The sequence below is a fragment of the Mchenga conophoros genome, linkage group LG3 (genome assembly GCF_057382185.1).
Source record: "Mchenga conophoros isolate Kocher_MC1m ecotype Shallow Benthic linkage group LG3, M_conophoros_male_GT1.1, whole genome shotgun sequence".
NCBI lineage: Eukaryota > Metazoa > Chordata > Actinopteri > Cichliformes > Cichlidae > Mchenga > Mchenga conophoros.
This window is the reverse complement of record NC_140528.1, coordinates 7,046,622-7,066,775: the sequence shown is the minus strand read 5'-3', so window position 1 is coordinate 7,066,775 and position 20,154 is coordinate 7,046,622. Positions and strand designations below refer to the sequence as shown.

Sequence of the window (20,154 nt, the reverse complement as noted above, 5' to 3'; positions counted from 1 at the left end):
TTATTAATCGTCCCTTCAGACGACCAAAGGCTGCCACGTGTACGGTAACAGCACAGACACGTGACAGACTAGACTTTCATGTGACAGCGTTTAATCTGTAAAAGGTGACGTTGACATATTTTGGAGGCGTGTTGGTCACCAAACTGAACGTGTTCACTCACTGGAGTCTGTGTGGTTGTTGTTGTTGTTGTTATTCACCGTCTTCTCTCTGACTGTGATGATGGTCCCATTTCCTTTAGACACAGTTAAAGATGGAATCTCCACAGTCACTTTACAGATGTGTGTTCCTGAATCCTCTGATGTTTGAAATGTTCAAAGATGAGTCTTTGCCTCCTTTTTCAGACACTTGGAGATTGATTTGCGTTGGTCTCTCTCTTAATTGTTGTTTGATTTTTCAGCCAGGCCACTCTGAATCTTTCAGACGTTCTTGTCCAGCAGCAGGTGATGCTTACGGTCTCTCCCTCCATGACAGAAACATCTGGACTCTGGGTCACAACAAACATGCCCGATGAAACAGCTGCAAGAGACACAAAACTGTGAGTCAGTACAAGAGACGAGTCTCCAAAAGTTGGTTCTGTTCATCTGGACGCAGCGTTTTGTGAGAGAAACGTTTCGTCATCATCAGGTGACGTCTTCAGTCTCAGCTGCAGGTTTCAATCTTATAAACAGGACATTTGCATAATGACTGAAACCAGCCCACTGGGGCTGAGGTCAGTTCCTTCATCTTAATCATGCAGATTCTCATGACCATCGATCAACAACCACTGATCCATGTCCATGAGTCCCATTCACAGAGTTGGGGAATGGCTGCAATCACAGCATGTAAGATGGTGACAGATGGACCCTTAGGCCCCTCCTCCATTCAGAGATGGTCTTTCCCTTTTCACGTAAATGGCCTCCTTGACTCCGCCCTCAAACCAGCGTTCCTCCCTGTCCAGGATGTTACATCCTCATCATTGAAAGAGTGTCCACTGGCCTGTAGGTGTAAACAGACTGCAGAGTCCTGGCCTGACGAGGTGGCTCTTCTGTGTTGTAGCCAGAGGTTGTTTGGTTTCCCCGATGTATAAATCCTGACAATCCTCCTGCACTTAACAGCGTACACTATGTTACTCTGTTTGTGTCGGGGGACCCGATCCTTGGGGTGGACCAGTGTTTGGTGCAGAGACCCGGTGTTTAGAGAAAATGCGTCTCAACCAGGGGCGATTCTAGGATCAGAGCTTTGGGGTGCTGAGCACCCAGAGAGCTGCCCAGCCAGGCAAGATAAACTTTACTCGTCACGATGAGACGTCTTCCCCGTCTCTGTCAGTCCCTGCATCCCTACATGCCTCCAGCTGTCCCGAGTTCTCTCTGACTGTCTCCTTGGTGCATTTAAACCCCTGTTCCTTCCTGTCCTCGTCGTCTGTTGTCTTCGTCTCCGTTATCAGTCATCCTAATTTTACCCTCTCTGTGCAAGTCTGCAAATTTCTGTATTAAATCATAAGATTCTTAAATTCATCAAGTCTCAAAACATGACATCACTGTTTTGTACATTTTAACACAATTTAATAAACATGCTTCAGCCAGTACCTTTTGATTAGCCTTGTCTCGGTTTCTTGCTTTGTGGTAGATCTTTATTGTTTTCACTGAGATATTTGAATGCTAATCAATAAATCAATATTCAATTCTAAAAACAAACTCTAATCAAACAGTTTTTGAAAAGTTTGTAACAAAACCATCAAATCTGATCAAGGTTATTTAAACGCTGCTAAAGAAGAATGGATTGGAATAAAAACATACATATCCTGACCTTAATTACTGGGGAGAATGATGAATGATGCTCATAGTGAGTAAAAAGTAAACTGAGTGATTCTTTGGACAGACTTTTAAAGTGTTCGTATAATATAATACAGATACATAAAAATACACTCCAAAAATAGAGTCCTTGAAATGTACAAATGTACAAAATATTAATTTAAACAATTATAAAAATGGAGGCAACTGTGCCTATGGTACAATGTATAAAAAGCTCTTCACTGCAGACACGACTAACATGGCTCTGCAGATTGTTTCTTTTATTTTAACCTCACCTTCAGGTTGGCAAATCTATCAGTGTTTGGTGATCAACTCTCTCAATCAGTTTAACAGTTTCTGCTGTAACTGTCACTGCTCCCTGTCTGCTTCCTTACCTGATTCTTCCTGACCTTGTTCTTTCCCTCTTTGAACTGATAATCATACACAAATAGATTGTATTAGATGAAAAAATTACATTAATATGAAAAAATACTATTGAAACCACTAATAAAAAAGTCCTCCCTCAGTGTACTTTCAACCAAAAGGCAAATAACCAAACACATGAACATCAAATAAAAGACATAAATACTGAAACACTGATCCAACATTATCCTTTATTGACGGATCATTTGTTCTTTCATTTTTACCTGAATGTTGCTGCTTCTTTTGAAAAGACGTCCTTATATCCATTATGAACCTGACTGACACACACACACACACACACACACACACACACACACAACAGGAGTTATAAGGTTAATGGGAATCCAGTCAGTTACCTGGTAAGTACCTTGGGTTTAATATCGGCACATATGACAAAGTGAGCAGCTTCTCTCATTCCTTCCTTTTCAAACAGGACAGTGGTAACAACAGCAGCTACGGACAGTTTTTAGTTTTAGATTTTAAACAGGCTGTATACATTTCAATGGGAGCAACAGGACGGTCAAATGTCTCTGATTTTACTACAGAGCAGGACGGATTGTAGGGCAGCAAACATCGTCGGAAAACACGTTTAACCCAGCAGGTTACCTGGTGTAATGTTTTTCAGGTAAACAGAAACATGGTCTGACTCCTACCAACTATATAAAGAGTAACTGAAGGTTAAATGCAGCTAACATGTCCTGTTTTAAGCCAGGCACTTCCACCTCCGCTCTGCTGCGTCTCAGCCACCATCTCTCTGGCACAAAGGGCACCAGAGCCAGAGCAGGGGAGAGCTGGAACAAACCATTCTGGGAGGGGGGTTATCTATACTTCTGTTGTTAAAAGATCTCAACCAAGTACTGTATACTTTCTATATTTTTTGTAGTGTATCACACAAACACCAAATATTGTCAAAAAAGTAAGAAATCTTTGGGGGTGCTTTGATCCATTTTGGGAAGCACCCCCCAAAACGGGCTAAAAACGCCCCTGAATATAGTTCTTTACACATTTGCCTACCAAGTGGAAGCTCAGTGGCTGAATCTCAGGAGGAGACAAAACATCTCTTTGGGGTTGTGTCAGAAATGGCATCAGGCCTAAAAATGTGTCCAATCACACATGAACAGTCACCCACTGTGGTGCCCTGTGAGTAACAGCTGAACACAGCCAGTAAGCAGTTAAAGCAGTTCTTTTGTTAAATCCCTCGAATTAAAACTCTGATTCTGCACTTCAACACATCCTGATTGTTTTACTTTGGACAGAGACACAGCTACAGCAGAGTTCATTGTCCAAATACTTATGGGACAAACACTTGTAGTATATCACACAACACAGTACGTGAACATGTACTGAAGCTCCCCTTCCTGCAACCCTAAGTTGGACATGTGGTTATGAAACTAGATGGGCGGTAAAATAAGAACCATTATGGATGACTGTTGCTGCCTGTAAATCAAAGTCTGCCTGAGGTGGGATTTCAGAAGCAGAAACCATGAGGAGCACAGCACCACTCCCAGAAGGGTGAGATGTGAAGCCATGTGATGAGTGAAATGATGATGGAGGAGAACACAGATGAAGATCTGGAAGCTGCTGCCTCTTTATATAGTAGACACTGAAATCACCTTTTGCCTCCCTGCCAGCACGAAAACCCACACTAAAAACCCACTTACACAAACCCTCGGCTCTGGGATGGATTCAGAAACATGTCAGTTGTGGTAAACAAATGGACGGTTTTGCAACCACAAAGTTTAATCCTACAAGGGCCGAATTATGTTCACTCTGTGAGAGGTGAACCTCAGACAGTTAGCAAGAGAAACATTCAAAGAAACAACCTAAATAACACAAACTTAGCAGTTGGGATGCAGATCAGACGATATCAGCAACGTGATGATCAAATGTAGTTAAAAACACAAGAAAAACAGGCTTTTTGCTCCAAAAGGACAAACAAAGCAGGGCCAGATTAACCTGTCGGCACCTGCTGGCGTGCAGAGTAACATGTGACAACAACACACACGTGGTCACCTCAACTTGTTTCACTGGAGTTTCTCTTTTAGAGCTTTAACCTCCTAAGACCTGAACTCTTTCATGCATTTTTAAAGTCTCTTTGCTATTTGGGCTGTTTGGGACCTGATTCATGTACAAACAAAGAATTACCAGAACTTTGTTTCTGAGAGAAATGAGATCCACATATGAGGATATTCGCTTTAAATGTCGACAGAACAGAGGCAGGATAATGACCTCGTAAGTGCAAATCAGGTCCTTGTGGAGCAAAACTTTGTATTTTGGTCTAAACATCCCAAAATGTGACGTCCACACATGAGGACAACAGGGCGCTAAAGTCCGTACAAACTGTTGTTTCTTCATTTGCTTGCAAACGAATGGAAATCCTCACTTAAAGACAAGAAGCTTATTACCTGTGCAGGCTTTAGTGCCTCAGAGCAAACAAGAGAGCTTTGATCACAATGATTTTTGTTTTCACATTTCATTCACGAGCGATTTTTTTAATGTCACCTGATCTCAGTCAGCAGACTGAATATAACAGTAAAGCACTAGTGAGCTAATGAATTAGATATTGGTCACTCATATCAACTGAAAGAGTGTAAGACAAGTAAATGTCCTATGAAGGCCGGAGAAGAGTTAATAAAAAGGTCTTGAAATGAAAATATTTCATTATTTGCTGTTTCATAGATTTTTGGTTTTATTGCACTTTTGTCAGCCCTGCTGCTGTTTTTAAAAGTACTTTATTAATAAACTGGCATAAATGGTAACATTGAACACTTGCCAGTGTGAACAAAAGGTTCTTAGCTTTAGCATCAAAGCTTCAGTTCACCTTTCTCATGGCAGTTACTTCAGTATGTGTATTAATGCAAGAACAACTCGATTCCACACAGCTGACGCACCGAGAGTGTCTGCTGTGTGGTTAACTTTATAACCTTTGGTACGCAGTGGTGTCGCTCCACCTGTTAGCTAGTTTAAGAAACTGGTTAAGGAGGGAGTATCTGTGAGGATGAGGAGGATTTAGTTCTTTAAAGACACATCAGATACTTGCAGGAAGCTTCTTTCAGCTTCTTTTCTCCACTGCGCAGGTTTAAAACCACGACAGCAGAAGTCATGATGAAGAGATAGATTAGTCAGTCACAGTGTAAAGAGTCTTCCTGCCTGCATCGCTCGCCAGTATAAACAGACCTTTGCTCCTGGAAAACAAATATATCAAAGTCAAGTTGTCCAAGAAATGCATTTTATCTCACTAGTGAATCAAAGAAAGTCTGTATACTTTCTGAGAGTGAGAGGTGAACGTCAGACAGTTCTTAGAAAATGTAGTTTCTCTTTAACCCTAGAACACTATCGCTGGGTGATTTATACCCGAGCAAATACATTTACATGATTTCTCTCTCCTGCAGCTGTTTACGTGTCGAGGAGCCTGTGCCTTCACCAGGGAAGTCTCAAATGTCCCAGAAATGGGGGGACCAAAGACCAGCTTTCCAGAGTCATTATTTTGTTTTAGGAGGGGTTTTTTTTCATTTTGTTAGACATGAGTTTCCAAAACGTTTTGCTGGAGAACAATGAACTATTTGACTGAGTTTCAATCATTTACAGACGAGCAAAACCAGAACAGAGAAAAAAGGACAAAACTGACTCAGTAAAACAACAGAAAAGAAGATCCCATGTAGATCTGTATTATGTAGAAGTTCAGCCCAGCAACCAGTTCAGTTCAACACAAGTTTAAATGATTCTATCTGAACTCTGTGGAGCCTGATCTCAAGCTTTTTGACTCTGATCAGAGGATCTTTCTGTGTCTTCAGATTCACTGTGATCCAGTGATGGGAGTGATTTCAGCCCTGAGTGATCGCGCTGATGTTTGCACAGAGCAGACAATGAGGTGAATGTTTGGGCACATTGGTAACAGTGAAACAGTTTATTAGTAACGTGGGATCGTTTGTGTGCAGAGTATGAACTGAGATTCCTGAAGCTCTTGTCACACTGGTCACAGCTGTAGTTTCCTTCCATGTGTGCACATTCATGAATGTTACGATTACCTGACTGTGAGAAGCTTCTCTCACAGTGTCTGCACTTGTGTGGTTTCTCTCCTGTGTGGACTCGTTTGTGTGTTTTAAGCTTCCATGCAGTGGTGAAGGATGACCCACACTGATCACAGAGGTGCTTTTTAACCCCACTGTGAATCAGTTCATGTTGTTTTAAGTGATGTGTTGTGGTGAAGCTTCTCCCACATTCTTTGCAGTATTTCAGTTTGTCTCCAGTGTGTCTACGTTGATGTACTTTTAGGGTCTTTTGCTGACTGAAAGTTTTTCCACAGAGGTCACAATGAAAGTCTTTCCCACCACCACAGTGATGACAGGGTTGAGAACTGGATCCATCTGTGCCGCTCTGCTTCTAAACAAAGACACAAAGACAGTGTAAGTCAGTCCTTCAACATTTGTATCCTGAACGTCGCCTGAAATAAAGAGCATCTCTGCAGACGTCCAACTACATTTGACTGTTTCAGTTAACACACTCAGTTTACTGGGCTGCAATAACTACAATACTACCACCATAATACTACAGTAATACTAAAATCATAACTGAAAGGAAAATCTGAATAATCACTCAGAGCTGCTTTTCCATGCAGTAGAATTGCTAACATGCTAACACAGTTTAATGAGCAGAGTTGTTCCAAACAGTCAGGCTAAAATGACAAGATAACAATATAAATACATACCTCACAGTAGCTGCACTTGTAGAGTCTCTTTCTGGTGTGGATCTGTTGGTGTTGTCTCAGGTGACGTGGAGATTTAAAAGTCTTCTCACACAGGTCACATTGATAAGGTCTCTCCTCAGTGTGGGTAAACATGTGTCGTTGTAACTGTGCGTCTGTTGTAAAGTATTTGCCACACTGTTCACAGCAGTACACATCATGTCTGGTGTGAATGTGTAGGTGTGTATTTCGGCTCCCTCTCTGGCTGAAAGTTTTTCCACAGATGTCACAGCTGTATGCCTTAATTCCAGAGTGGGTAACTAGATGCCTCTGTAAGCTGCTACTGTGAGTAAAAGCTCTGCCACACTGATCACAGCTGTACGCTTTAACTCCACTGTGGATGAGTTGGTGTGTTTTTAGGTAACCCTTCAAGGAAAAAGACTTTCCACACAAGTCACAGCTGAACGGTCTCTCTCCAGTGTGGATGACCTGATGCTGTTTTAGTGAAGCCTTCAGAGTAAACTCCATCCCACACTCGTCACAGCTGTATGCCTTAATTCCAGAGTGGGTAACTAGATGACTCTGTAAGCTGCTACTTTGAGTAAAAGCTCTGTCACACTGATCACAGCTGTACGCTTTAACTCCACTGTGGATGAGTTGGTGTGTTTTTAGGTAACCCTTCAAGGAAAAAGACTTTCCACACAAGTCACAGCTGAACGGTCTCTCTCCAGTGTGGATGACCTGATGCTGTGTTAGTTTAGCCTTCTCAGTAAAACCCTTCCCATACTTGTCACAGCTGTATGCCTTAATTCCAGAGTGGGTAACTAGATGCCTCTGTAAGTGGCTACTGCGAGTAAAAGCTCTGCCACACTGATCACAGCTGTATGCCTTAATTCCAGAGTGGGTAACTAGATGACTCTGTAAGTTGCTACTGTGAGTAAAAGCTCTGCCACACTGATCACAGCTGTACGCTTTAACTCCACTGTGGATGAGTTGGTGTCTTTTTAGGGAACGCTTCAAGGAAAAAGACTTTCCACACAAGTCACAGCTGAACGGTCTCTCTCCAGTGTGGATGACCTGATGCTGTTTTAGTGAAGCCTTCAGAGTAAATTCCATCCCACACTTGTCACAGCTGTATGGCTTAATTCCAGAGTGGGTAACTAGATGCCTCTGTAAGCTGCTACTGTGAGTAAAAGCTCTGCCACACTGATCACAGCTGTACGCTTTAACTCCACTGTGGATGAGTTGGTGTGTTTTTAGGTAACCCTTCAAGGAAAAAGACTTTCCACACAAGTCACAGCTGAACGGTCTCTCTCCAGTGTGGATGACCTGATGCTGTTTTAGTTTAGCCCTCACAGTAAAACCCTTCCCACACTCGTCACAGGTGTGTTTTTTCTCTCCCTTTCTTCTGTGAGGTTTGTCGGCCTCCTGAGAGCGCTGACTTCTGGCTCCATGTTGGTCCTGCAGTGACAGAGATACAAACAGAGGCAGTGAGTGAAATGCAGTCGTGGAACAAACTCAACCTTCAAACTCCATTAACACTAGTTTTAAACCTGAAGGTGGAGCGTGGCACCAAACACCTTAAAGGTCTCTTATCGCCACCTGCTGGTAGTTCTAACACATTACATCCAACCTGCTGTTAAAGATAATTCATGACTGTTCAAACACTAAAATCATGCCCATCCCTCCTGATTGTACACACACACACACACACACACACACACACACACACACACACACTATTTTATAATTTAGATTATTTTGTTGTTTCCTATTACATATTTCTATAATTTGTATAGATTTATACAGAATTATTCAGTGATAATAAATCCTATGTTTGTTTATTCTAAAGGAACCCCGTTAGCTTCCACAACAGATGTTGCTCGTCTTCCGTCAAATACTCACATAAAATATTACACAATAAAGTGGATTCAAGATATCCACATAATTTCACTCTTACATCCACAGTGACGTTTCACAATTGTTCAAATATAAGCAATCAATAATAATAATAATAATATCAATAACATTGAGGCACATTACACAAATTTCAAAAACAAATCATGTCTTACAATATTTACAACAACTAAAAGCTCTGTAAATCGGCTTTTAAGTGTTCATTGAAGTTTTGAATAATTCTCTAATTTTTTAAGGCAACTTATTCCACTTAAAAGTTGCTCTAAATGTAACAGTTTTACAAAACGTTACTTTTAACTCGAGCATTTACTAAATTGCAGTTTGTTGAAAACTGTGTAATATGATGATGTATTTCATCTGGATACTGCAGCTGAGCAGAATAAATGTGGTGTGTTTAACAGAATTGCTTTCTTTAGAACTACAAGTAAGCCATAGAATATTTTAGCCTGTACAGGAAGCCAAGAAAGGTTATTATGCATTTTATCAATATTACTATAGTATGAACATCTTCACACTAATCTGGACGCCTTATTCTGGACTAACTGAAGTCTGTTAAGATCTGTCTTATTAGCTGCTGACCAAATGATTGAACAATACTCCAGATGAGACATTACTAGTGCATTAATGACATCTTTCATAATGAAGAAGTGATACACAAAGAGCATTTCATAGCCATAGCTATGCCTTGTCGGCAGAGTTATGTGACATTAGTGATGTTTGTACTTTCAGCGTTAACTTGGTTTTAAAGCCTTTAAAATATACGCCGTTCAATAGTCGACCTTAATCTGACAGAGAATGTGATGATTTTGTGGATAATTAAAGTCAGTCATATATCCACAAACACAACAAGCTGAAAGTCAGTGATGCTGCTCGGTTTGCAGTCCTGAACATCACGGCACAAGCAGGATCCACTGCACTGTTAATGTTAGCTGTGTTATATTGCTGCCTCTGTTCGCTGGTGTCGAGCCAAACGCACTTTAACGTGTGTTTGAACGAGCTGACGGTTCACTCGTTAAGCTGAAAGAAAGATGCTTTAATCACAGCAGTCACACATGTGTCCACTGCACCATCTGGAACTCTTCTTGTTTACACTCGTAATAACACAAACACTAAATCCTGCTTCTCTGGTGCTGTTGTGTAGCAGTGTGTACACCTGAGACTGTCACCTGTCTGTCTGTCCTGCACTCTCTCTCTGTTTCTTTCTCTCTGATTGTGGAATAAAAGTATGAACATGTGTTTATAAGTTACACTTGTGTTTGAATCCTGCAGCTTATCACACATTTGATTTCCATGTGTGACGACTGCAAGTGTCCAGAGTGAGGACAGACTGAGGGAGCCACTGCTGCACATCATCTGTGAGGCTTTGCAGCCCTGATGATCCACCAGGACAAACTCAGCAGTGTGTGAGGAAGAGGAGGAGGAAGAGCCAGCAGCAGCTGACAGATGGAGACAATAGACAGACTGTTCCCTGTTTGTGAAGGACTGCTAGGAAAGTTTAACATAACTGTCTGTGCTGAATCAGTCTTATTAGGTAATGTTCAAATAATGTGATCATCCCAGTGTTTTCAGTGTGGGAGAAAGTACTCAGGGCCTTCAAGTTACACACTATGAAAGGCAGCAACAAGTTTAATGTTCAGAAACCTAAAGTCTGTATCAGCAGCAGAATGGAGCTAAAAATAAATGTTGGTTTCAGTTCTATGAAGCATTGAGTATTTTGGATCAGTAGCTGCTGTGTTTGTTGCATCATATTGCTGTAACTGTTTATATGCTTTATATATTCTGAGCTAAGTTGATCTATAGTGTTACATGATACACTCTCAGAAATAGAGAGAGAACAAGGAGAGAGAAGAGAGAAGAACATTTTTGGTCTTTAAATATTTGGTCTATAGGAACATACTGGTCTTTAAAAGTCCAGAAATGCCCCTTTAAAGGTTCAATTTGAAATAAAGTACAAATCTGTATTATGAAAACTTAAGCAGCAACTTCTCCAGGTTCCAATATTTATGCAATTCTCAAACCTTTTGGCCACGACTGTATAACCTCTTCTGAAGTTTAGTGGATATTATACATGGTTATGCTCAGGATGTGTCGGCCAGTTTCCACTGGAAACGCCTTTTGGTTAAACTGTCAGCGAGGAATTTGCATTTGCACTGTTACATTTTTATATAACTTTAATGCACATAAACAACAGCTGCTTGTTTCAGTGAAAATACATTGATGGGTTTTTAATAAAGTTGTGCAGCTGTAAAGTATTTTGTCTGGTGTCAATTCTATCGTCAGCTACATCGTTATGGCAAATGTTCAAATGTATATGGTGATAAATATCTTTGGTCATATGGTCCTGCTCTGTCTGTCACCTTCTGTGTTGAGCTCATTGTTTCCTCTGTAGTGGCTGAGCTGAGTCCAAGTAGCTGAAAATGTTCCTCTGCTGCTCCGTCAGTCTCTCCTCCTCCTGCTGATCAGCTGGGACACAAAACAGATCTTTGTTAGGCTCCACACTGCACTGAAGAGTCAAAGTGTCTCATATGTTCATCTGACAAGTAAAAGAACACATGTTTGTTTCCCGAGGTGGGCAACTTGTTGAACACAAACACAAAAGGTTTGAGCACTGATACCTGCCATTGCTGGCATTGAAAGATGCAACGCCAGCAATGTGGATTGTCAAGACTCAAACCAATCATCAAGCAAAGACAACAGGGATCATTTTTTTCTTTTTATTTAGCATTCACAGCATTTGTAGTTGCCTTCTGTGCAGGGGAAGTCCACGCACACTGTGTGGTACCGCCATCCGCAGAAGTTGCATTCAACCTCTGTAAGAGAAACGAGATTGTCTGAGACTGAAATGATATTCACTAAAGAAGTGGTGATTTGTAAAACTTCACATTTTGATCCGGGACGTACTCTGCATGAAAACAAGCGCTCACTCTTCCTGCTCAACAGATGACAAGGGCGGAGCCTTATACCACGTGATACAGAAGCTGTGCCGTGTGATGCTAAAATTAGCAGGGAAAAAACAACGGAGAGCACGTCAGGGATGACGAGAAAGTGACAGGAGAAAATCCGTCCCGGTCAGCCACCCAAACATCAATAACGGGAACCTTATACAGCGCTTCCCTATACACGTCGAACTCCCGCAGGCACAAAGACATTACGGAGGCTATCACTTATCACCTGACCAAAGATATGGCTCCATCAACACTGTGCAAAACGAGGGATTTAGGAAAACGATCAACACCCTAGACAAACGCTACACAGTGCCGTCCCGCAACTATTTTTCTATTGTTGCGCTACCTGCTCTGTACACGCAGCGTCGAGCAACGGTGGAGACGGAATTTCAAGCAGGACAACATTTTGCTGCAACAACAAAACGTGAGACATTTGTTGTTTTATGTTTATTTATTGTTATGAGAGAATCATGATCTCAATTCTAAGCCAAAAAATCGTGATTCTCATTTTATGCAAAATCGTGCAGCCCTAACATTAACACAAAACTATTGTTTCACCAGAGAAACACACATGAAGAGAGAGAGAGAGACAATAACAGCTACCAAACAGTCGTCATAATTCGTCACACAATGAGAAAAGGACAAATCAACAAGTAACAATGACTAATTAATATTAAAATCTGTAACATAATGTATTGTTTGGAGTTTAGTCTGATTGGTTCAGGATGAGCTGCCATTATCCAATCACACGTCTGCTTACCTGCATCTTTTCTCTTTTTTCTAACCTGAGCACCTGATGGCTTTGAACTTTTATTGTCCATCTTCCATTGGTTTGAATTTTGCGCCCCAGTACAAACACAAATCCCCCAACCCGAGGATCAGCACAATTAACCTAACAGACCTACACCTTAGTTCACAGATTCACTTTGTCTAAGGTTGATTTCTGGGATTTCACACAACCCAGGATTCAGATCGTGAATCCATGATGGGCTTGGATTTACATCATTATAAATGAAATGTGCTCTACTTGGAAGCAGCCGGCCCCGCCCCTTTTGACGGGTTGTGTGAGATTTTAAATCATCAAACTGTAAATTATAAATTTAAATTGTTATTGATCCTTTACCCCGAGTCCTAAAGTGTAGATTTATTTTCTTACTCTTCTTATATTTATTGTTTGTTTACTTGCACCGCTGTAACTGCAGCCTCGTCGTCTCGTCTCTCTATATGCTGGACTGTCTGTAGCGGAGATGACAATAAAGTTTACTTTGACTTCAGCAGCGCGCAGGCGCACCGAGGGCTCTCGCACTCACTTTATAGAATTTAGAAAAAACATCGGTGCAGATTATAAGTCTGTATCATAATATCTGTTTGTTGTGTTGTTTTTATTTTGTTTTGCAAGTTGGTTATTAGATGCCACTCCAGCCAGCCAGAGACTCCCCGCTGCCCTGCCCTCTCCTCCCTGTTCCACCAGCAGCAGGCGCACCTCGCAAACGGAGGGCGCCCTTACTCCCAGCAAATGGCTGATAGAAAACCGATCGGTGCCTACGAATTTCCCAATATGCGCTGGCATGACGTCGGGGAAGCATGGGTACGACCGATAATTTTATTTTTTTTATTTATTTTATTTTATTTTTTTTCTAAAATGACATCAGAAACAGCAGTATGCGACATTACGTGATGGCAGAGCTTCAGTTCATCCTTTGTCATTTTTTCTTTTTTTTTTTTTTTTTTTTTTTTAATAAATAGGACAGGGGGAATGAATGAGAGAAAGAGGGGGAGAGAAAGAAAGAAAACCAAAGGGGAGAAGAGACGGTGAGAAGGGGGGGGAAGAGAGAGAGAAAAAAAAAAAGAACTCCTGGGTCACCTGTATGGAGAAAAAAAAAACAAACAAAAAAAACAAACAGAGGAGACAGCAAACAACAAAGAGCAACATAATAATAGAGAAAACAAAGCACCATCACAATAAACTAGCTAGTCATAGATATCAATATTTACTAAATAATAAACGATATTGTGCAGCACGCAAGATAGACAGCGCACAGTGTGCTTTGAGGCAGCAGCCAAGAAAGCTTTAGTCCGCGTCTGTGAATACCCATGTGTGCATACCTGTGTGGATCAGCATGCTTGCATTCCAAAGGTTTCTCCATGTAATGATCTGCTAGGGAGTGTGGGGGGGCCACAGCCCCGTCCTCCAGGGTGTGAAGTGGGTATGGAGGAGATCAAAACTCCAGACATCCAGAGGCCCCCAGAACACAAGAGACCATGGAAGACCAACAGAGGGGCAGCCGCGCCACTGTTCCAGTAAGAGCTGAGGAGAGTCCCAGATGAGGGCTCGCCCAGCAGCCGCGGAGCAGAAGTCAGGGGGAGTTGCAGTGACGCGCCCGTGAGCTCCGCCGGCCCCCAGCTGTGCCTGAGTGACCGAGCCCCAGGCCGAGAGGCCGGGGGCACCCCACCTCCAAAGGGGCCCGAGCGAGCCCCAGGCCCCAGGCCCCGACAAGCGGCCGCCAAGGAGTGAGCCGGTGTGTACCCGGACGCCCACCCCCAGACACAAAGAACCACCAACACACCGACACCTGAGGGAGTCCGCCACCGGCAGGGGAAGTGGTGGTGGGTGGAGATAGGCCTCCAAACCTTGGAGGGCCTGAGGTGTCCCCAGAGAGGTGGCGTCTGATACCCAACCTGACATATAGACACAGACATACGGGCACACACAGACACAAACATCCATTCCCACCCTCATATGCACTCACTCCACACTCAACCAACGTGGAGACAGACATAAAGAGACGCTGTACACACAATCACACTCCCCAAGCGTACTCTACAAACCGGGTCTAGGTACCCTTGCCCCTGGAGGGGGGAATTGCACCCAGACCCAGGTGGTGTTACCCTTTTCCCTGCGGTGGGGAGAGGCAGACCACCCCGACTCCGCAGCAGCAGGGAGGCCCCACACCCCAGACCGCAGTCGGACGGCCAACTCCTCCTACTAGCCCTCCCGCTCCAGCAGGCCGCAGAGAATGGGGGTGGGACTCTGGTGGACTCTGGAGAGCCCCGCCTTTAATGCTCTTCTCTCACAGAGAGCAACAGAAAACTTGGAAAAACTCCAGATTGACTGAACTCAGTTCAAAGTTACCTTGACACCTTTAGATGTGAGACGTAGTGATGGTCCGCTTGAAGCTGACGCTCCGGTGCGTGTGTCAGAAAGATCAACGCGCTGCTTCAGAAGCACCGTGTCGAGGCTTGATTCGTTTGGCCAGAGTCACGTGATTAGTGACGTCTGAAGCTTCGTTTAGAACGTACCTTTTTTTAAATCGAACTTTATTGAAACACAATGAGTATACAACATACAAACAGATGAAGTTTACAAAAGAACAGAACATGAACATACAGAACCAGGAGTAAAAAAATGATGATATGTATGAGTAGGCGAAAAAAATAAACATATTGTAACGTGCAGTGGAGATGAAGCCAGCCGCGGAGGTGTGCAGGTGGATAGCGAATGAGCAACAGCTTCTGACTTTCCAAAAAGTACTCATTTATTTACAATATCAAAAATAAAAGTGCTACCTCTACCACACATTACTAAAGAGCACACTAGTCCGCGTACACACGGGAGCATCCATTACAGGAGGAGTGCGAAGAAGAACAAAAAGGGGGTGACACCAGTCGTGAGACAGGAGGCGCCGCCATGTGGTGATACACTGCATTACAATAGCAACTGTTACATAGTCCCCCCCCCGGTGAGAAAAAGGCTGTCCTCAGCCGTACACAGCTGAAAAAGCACACACCACACCTAACAGTACCCTATACATATAGGTTACAGCTAAGATTGGTGCACACACACAGGGCAAAAGACCATTTAAAAATGAAATTGGTGAAAATAAGACGAATATGTACAGTGGAAAATCAGTTTTCTTAGTTTTTTTTCACTTTTTTTTTGTTCTTTTTTTTTTTCTAAGTAAATGCCAAGAATGAACCTTAACGCACGAAAGAGCCATAAAACTGGATTAAGTAGAGCAAACAGAAACATCTACATTTCATGACTCAAAGTAGCAATGCAACAAGACAGCGTCAAACAGGTTTAACCAGAACATTTCACTTCAGATCAAGCCTGGTTGTGTGAAAATCATTAGTCCATCTTTTGTTGCTCCAGCCAGACGTAACTATGGGGCAAGTGAGAGAGTCCCAGGTATGGAACGGTTGCATGTTCACAACATGATAAACACCTGCATCCACACCGGAGTCCACCCAAGTGAGCCTGTAATTAATATCACTGAGTCTCTGAGATACACACAATGGTCCCTGAAACAGTGGTACAAGTTTAGCAGTAAAGTTAGACTGAGCGTCTGACCTGGGGTGCGTCTTAACTCTCACAAGGTCACCAACACGAAACGTGGCATGTCGATGTCTCAAGTCATAGTAATGTTTTTGTCTGTCATGGCTATAGTCCAAAGCTGCTTTGGCGTGGTCGTGAGCTTCCTGCAGGGAGGCTCTCAGAGTCTCAGGGTAAGGCACACCCGGTTCATCAACACCTGCTGTAGAAGGCTGAGTGATAAGGTCAAGCGGGGTGTCTAACTCACGACCATAAAGCATCATGGCAGGAGTCATACCTGTACTGTCATGGGGGGCGGTGCGCAGAGCAAAGCAAATCTGAGGGAGAAACTTGTCCCATGATGTGTGCTTATCACCTACATAAGCGCGGATTGCAGTTTTCAGAGTCCGGTTGACGCGTTCAGTAGCATTTGTCTGAGGGTGATATGCCGTAGTGAGTCTGTGCACTGAGCCTAAGGCAGAAACAACATGTTCAAAAAGCTCACTCACAAAAGGAGACCCTCTGTCAGAAATGAGGTAAGTGGGTGTACCATGCCTAGCAAAAATGTCAGTGACGAATTTACCAGCTGCTACCTGAGATGTAGCTTCTTTGACAGCACTGGCTTCAACCCATTTAGTCAAATAGTCAACAAACACGATCAAATAAGCATTACCAGTGGGGGTGTGGGGAAGTGGCCCAACAAAATCCACACCCACATACTCCCAGGGTTTCTGGGGGACAATGGGAACCATAAGACCGGCTGCTTTTTTCTGACTTGGCTTGGTGAGTTGGCACACTGAGCATGAAATCACATAGCGTTTCACATCAGCTGCCATTTTGGGCCAGAAAAACCTAAAACGCAGTCTAGCCAATGTCTTAGAAACACCCAAGTGACCTGCTGTGGGGTGGTCATGGTAATAGTCCAGCAAGGTGCCTCTCATGGAAGTAGGGGCAAACAGTTTCAGCTCTTTCAAAGGGTGCAAAGCACATGTGGACTTGGGTTCTCTGTGATACAAAAGAGAGTCATACACAACATACTGTAACAAGGTGGCATTGTCCGAGCTGTTCAGAGAGTCTGCTTCAATGTCTCTGAGGAGTGGCCTGTGACATGATCGTCTAACTGCAGCTGTCTGAATTGTGAACGGTCAGCCAGAATGACGGGGGGCAGAGTACGAATGTCCAGGCTGCCCATAACAGCATGATCTGGTAAAAGATCAGTCGGCCTGTCACAGGTCAGAGGCAAAGGGTTGCGTGACAGTGCGTCGGGAACTTTGTTCTGTGCACCAGGTTTGTGCACTATTGTGAAATCAAAGTCCTGCAAACGAAGTGACCAGCGGGCAAGTCGGCCCGTTGGGTTTTGACGAGACATGAGCCACCTGAGACTGTTGTGGTCAGTGAAGATAGTAACATGAACACCTTCAACATATGGGCGGAAGTGTTCCAGAGCCCATATCACAGCGAGGCACTCCTTCTCTGAAGTGCAGTAGGGGAGTTCAGCTTTGTGAAGGGAGCGACTAGCAAAAGCCACAACGTACTCACGACCCTTGTCATCCTTTTGCATCAACACTGCCCCAAGACCAATGTCACATGCATCGGCGTGAATGGAAAAGGGACGGTTGAAGTCTGGAAATGACAGGATCAGGGCTGATGTGACATGATCCTTCAAATTGTCCATGGCCCTTCGACAGCTGTCGTCCCAGTGGAAAGCATTGTCCTTTCTGGTGATGGCGTGAAGAGGTTCGGCATGGCGGGCATAATTCTGAATGAAGCGTCGATAATAGCCAGTCAAGCCAAGGAACTGACGGACGTGTTTCACTGAGGTTGGGTATCAAACTCCTTAACCGCCTTTACTTTGTCCGGATCGGGCTTAACACCTGATGATGTGATGCGGTACCCGAGAAAGGTGAATTCATTGAGGCAGAATTGGCACTTTTTGAGCTTCAATGACAAGCCAGCAGCCTGGAGTCTGCCCAGCACCTCCTCAAGATCCACTAAGTGCTGTTCAAAGGTAGGTGAGGCGATAACAATGTCATCCAGGTAGACTGCGCACGTTTTGTAAATGAGGCCAGCAAGCACAGAGTTCATGAGTCTCTGAAAAGTTGCAGGTGCGTTGCAGAGCCGAAAGGGCAGCACCCGAAACTGGAAGAGACCGCAGTGAGAGATGAAGGCAGTTTTAGGCTTCGAGTCCTCTGCTACAGCAACCTGCCAATAGCCTCGCGCTAAGTCCAATGTCGAGACAAACTTTCCTCTTGCCAGAAAGTCCAAAGACTCATCTACACGAGGCAGTCCACACAAAAAGTCCACACAAAACCTTGGTTCCGTGGCCGCTCTATTTACAATGACTACAGGAGCTGCCCAAGGGCTTGTGGAAGGTTCATTGATGTTGTCCTTCAACATTTATTGCACTTGTTCTTCAATCACACGTTTCTTAGCAGGTGACGTGCGATAGGGTGGGAGTTTGACAGGTGTTGCATTGCCAGTCTCTATGGCGTGCTCAGTGAGAGCCGTTCGACCAAGTTGACCATCAAACAAGGAGCTAAACTTGCTGAGCAGATTTAGTAAAGCATCCTTGTTGTTCTCTGAGAGACTTGCTTCAGACAGTTTGGCTGTTAAGTCTGAGCGAACCAAGTCCAAAGACATCAGTGTTCCAGGTGAATGCGAGTAATCATTTTGAAGGTCCTCTTCATTGTCTGCGAGTGGGCAGGGGATGTCCTCAATGTAGACTGTTCTAGTGGGAATGTGAATAGAAACAGAAGCTCTTGCCATAAAATCCATTCCCAGAATGAAAGGAGAGGACAAATCTGGTACCGTATTTTCACGACCATAAGACGCACTGTGCTAAAAGGCGCAGTCTCAGTTATGTGTGCCATTACTGTATTTAACACACACATAAGGCGCACTGGATCATAGGGCGCATACAAGTACCGTATGCGTATTTAAAAATAAAGCGGGAGCAAACCTGAGTTCGGTACCTTACTCACATTTTTATTACCAGTAATCGTCATCATCAACAACACACAAGCATACAAGTGTGCGTATTTAAAAATAAAGCAGGAGCAAAACAAAGTTTGGTACTCACATTTTTATCATCAATCAAACCCATCGAAGTCCTCATCCTCTGTGTCTGAATCGAACAGCTGCGCTAAATCTCCATCAAACATGCCAGGTTCACTTTCTTCACTGTCAGAGTCACTTTCCGTGCCGTGCGGCTCCTCGGAAATGATGCCGGCTTTTGCGAAAGCTCGAACAACAGTGCCAGCAGACATGTTAGCCCAAGCATCTACAATCCATTGGCAAATTGTGGCGTAACTTGCCCGGCGCTGCCTTCCACTCTTGGTTAAACTGTGGTCTCCATCGGTCATCCATCGCTGGATGTGTTTGTCGCCGATGTGTTTGCTGCAGTAGGAGCGGAAGATGGCCAGCTTTTCCTTATAATCCGCTGGAAGTTGCTGCGCTACCGTAGTCCTGGTCCGGATGGAAAAATGGCACCGTTTCATAAAAAGTGAAAGTGAAACTGCTTTTAGCCGAATGGTGACCGTCGAAACGCTTCTCCCGCTCGTTCTTTGCTCGATGATCGCCTTATGTCCGCGGAAACTCAGCTGCGTATTCTTGACCTGTCGGAGCTTGTTTTCCAGCTTCCTCCATTTGCGAACCATCGATTCATTAATCTTTAATTCTCTCGCCGCTGCTCGATCTCCATGTTCCTCCGCGTAGCTGATGGCCTTCAGTTTAAACTGTGCTTCGTAAGCGTGTCTCTTTGCCATTTTCAGGGTTGTTAAAACAACGGTGTCCTGCATAACGCACATACCTGTTCTTTTATACAGGTATGTGCAATAAAGTCAACGCACACACTTCACCCTTTAGCGTTCTCATGGTGTTCTCTACTACGTCCTCCTTACAACACAAAGGGCGCACTGCGCTATAGGGCGCGCCGTACTTTTTGAAGAAAATCTAAGACTTTTAATTGCGCCTTATGGTTGTGAAAATACGGTATTATGGCAAAACGCTGGTAAGAGTTCTTGTTCATGAATCCAATATTGAGCCAAATAACACCAACAGAGATACAGGGAGCATTATTGGCAAGGTTAACTGCAGGACCATTC

The 20,154-nt window shown here is 43.6% G+C and overlaps 1 protein-coding gene and 1 long non-coding RNA gene across 2 annotated transcripts in view; both read right to left on the bottom strand.

Moving 5' to 3' along the window:
• Nucleotides 1-20,154, bottom strand: part of LOC146577113 (protein NLRC3-like) — a 560,242-nt gene that overhangs the window by 171,459 nt on the left and 368,629 nt on the right. The window lies entirely within an intron of this gene.
• Nucleotides 6,473-7,252, bottom strand: LOC146577119 (uncharacterized). Its single transcript, XR_014891370.1, has 2 exons — nucleotides 6,902-7,252; nucleotides 6,473-6,576 (listed from the first exon to the last, which is right to left on the bottom strand). It is a non-coding gene; the product is annotated as an uncharacterized LOC146577119 (long non-coding RNA).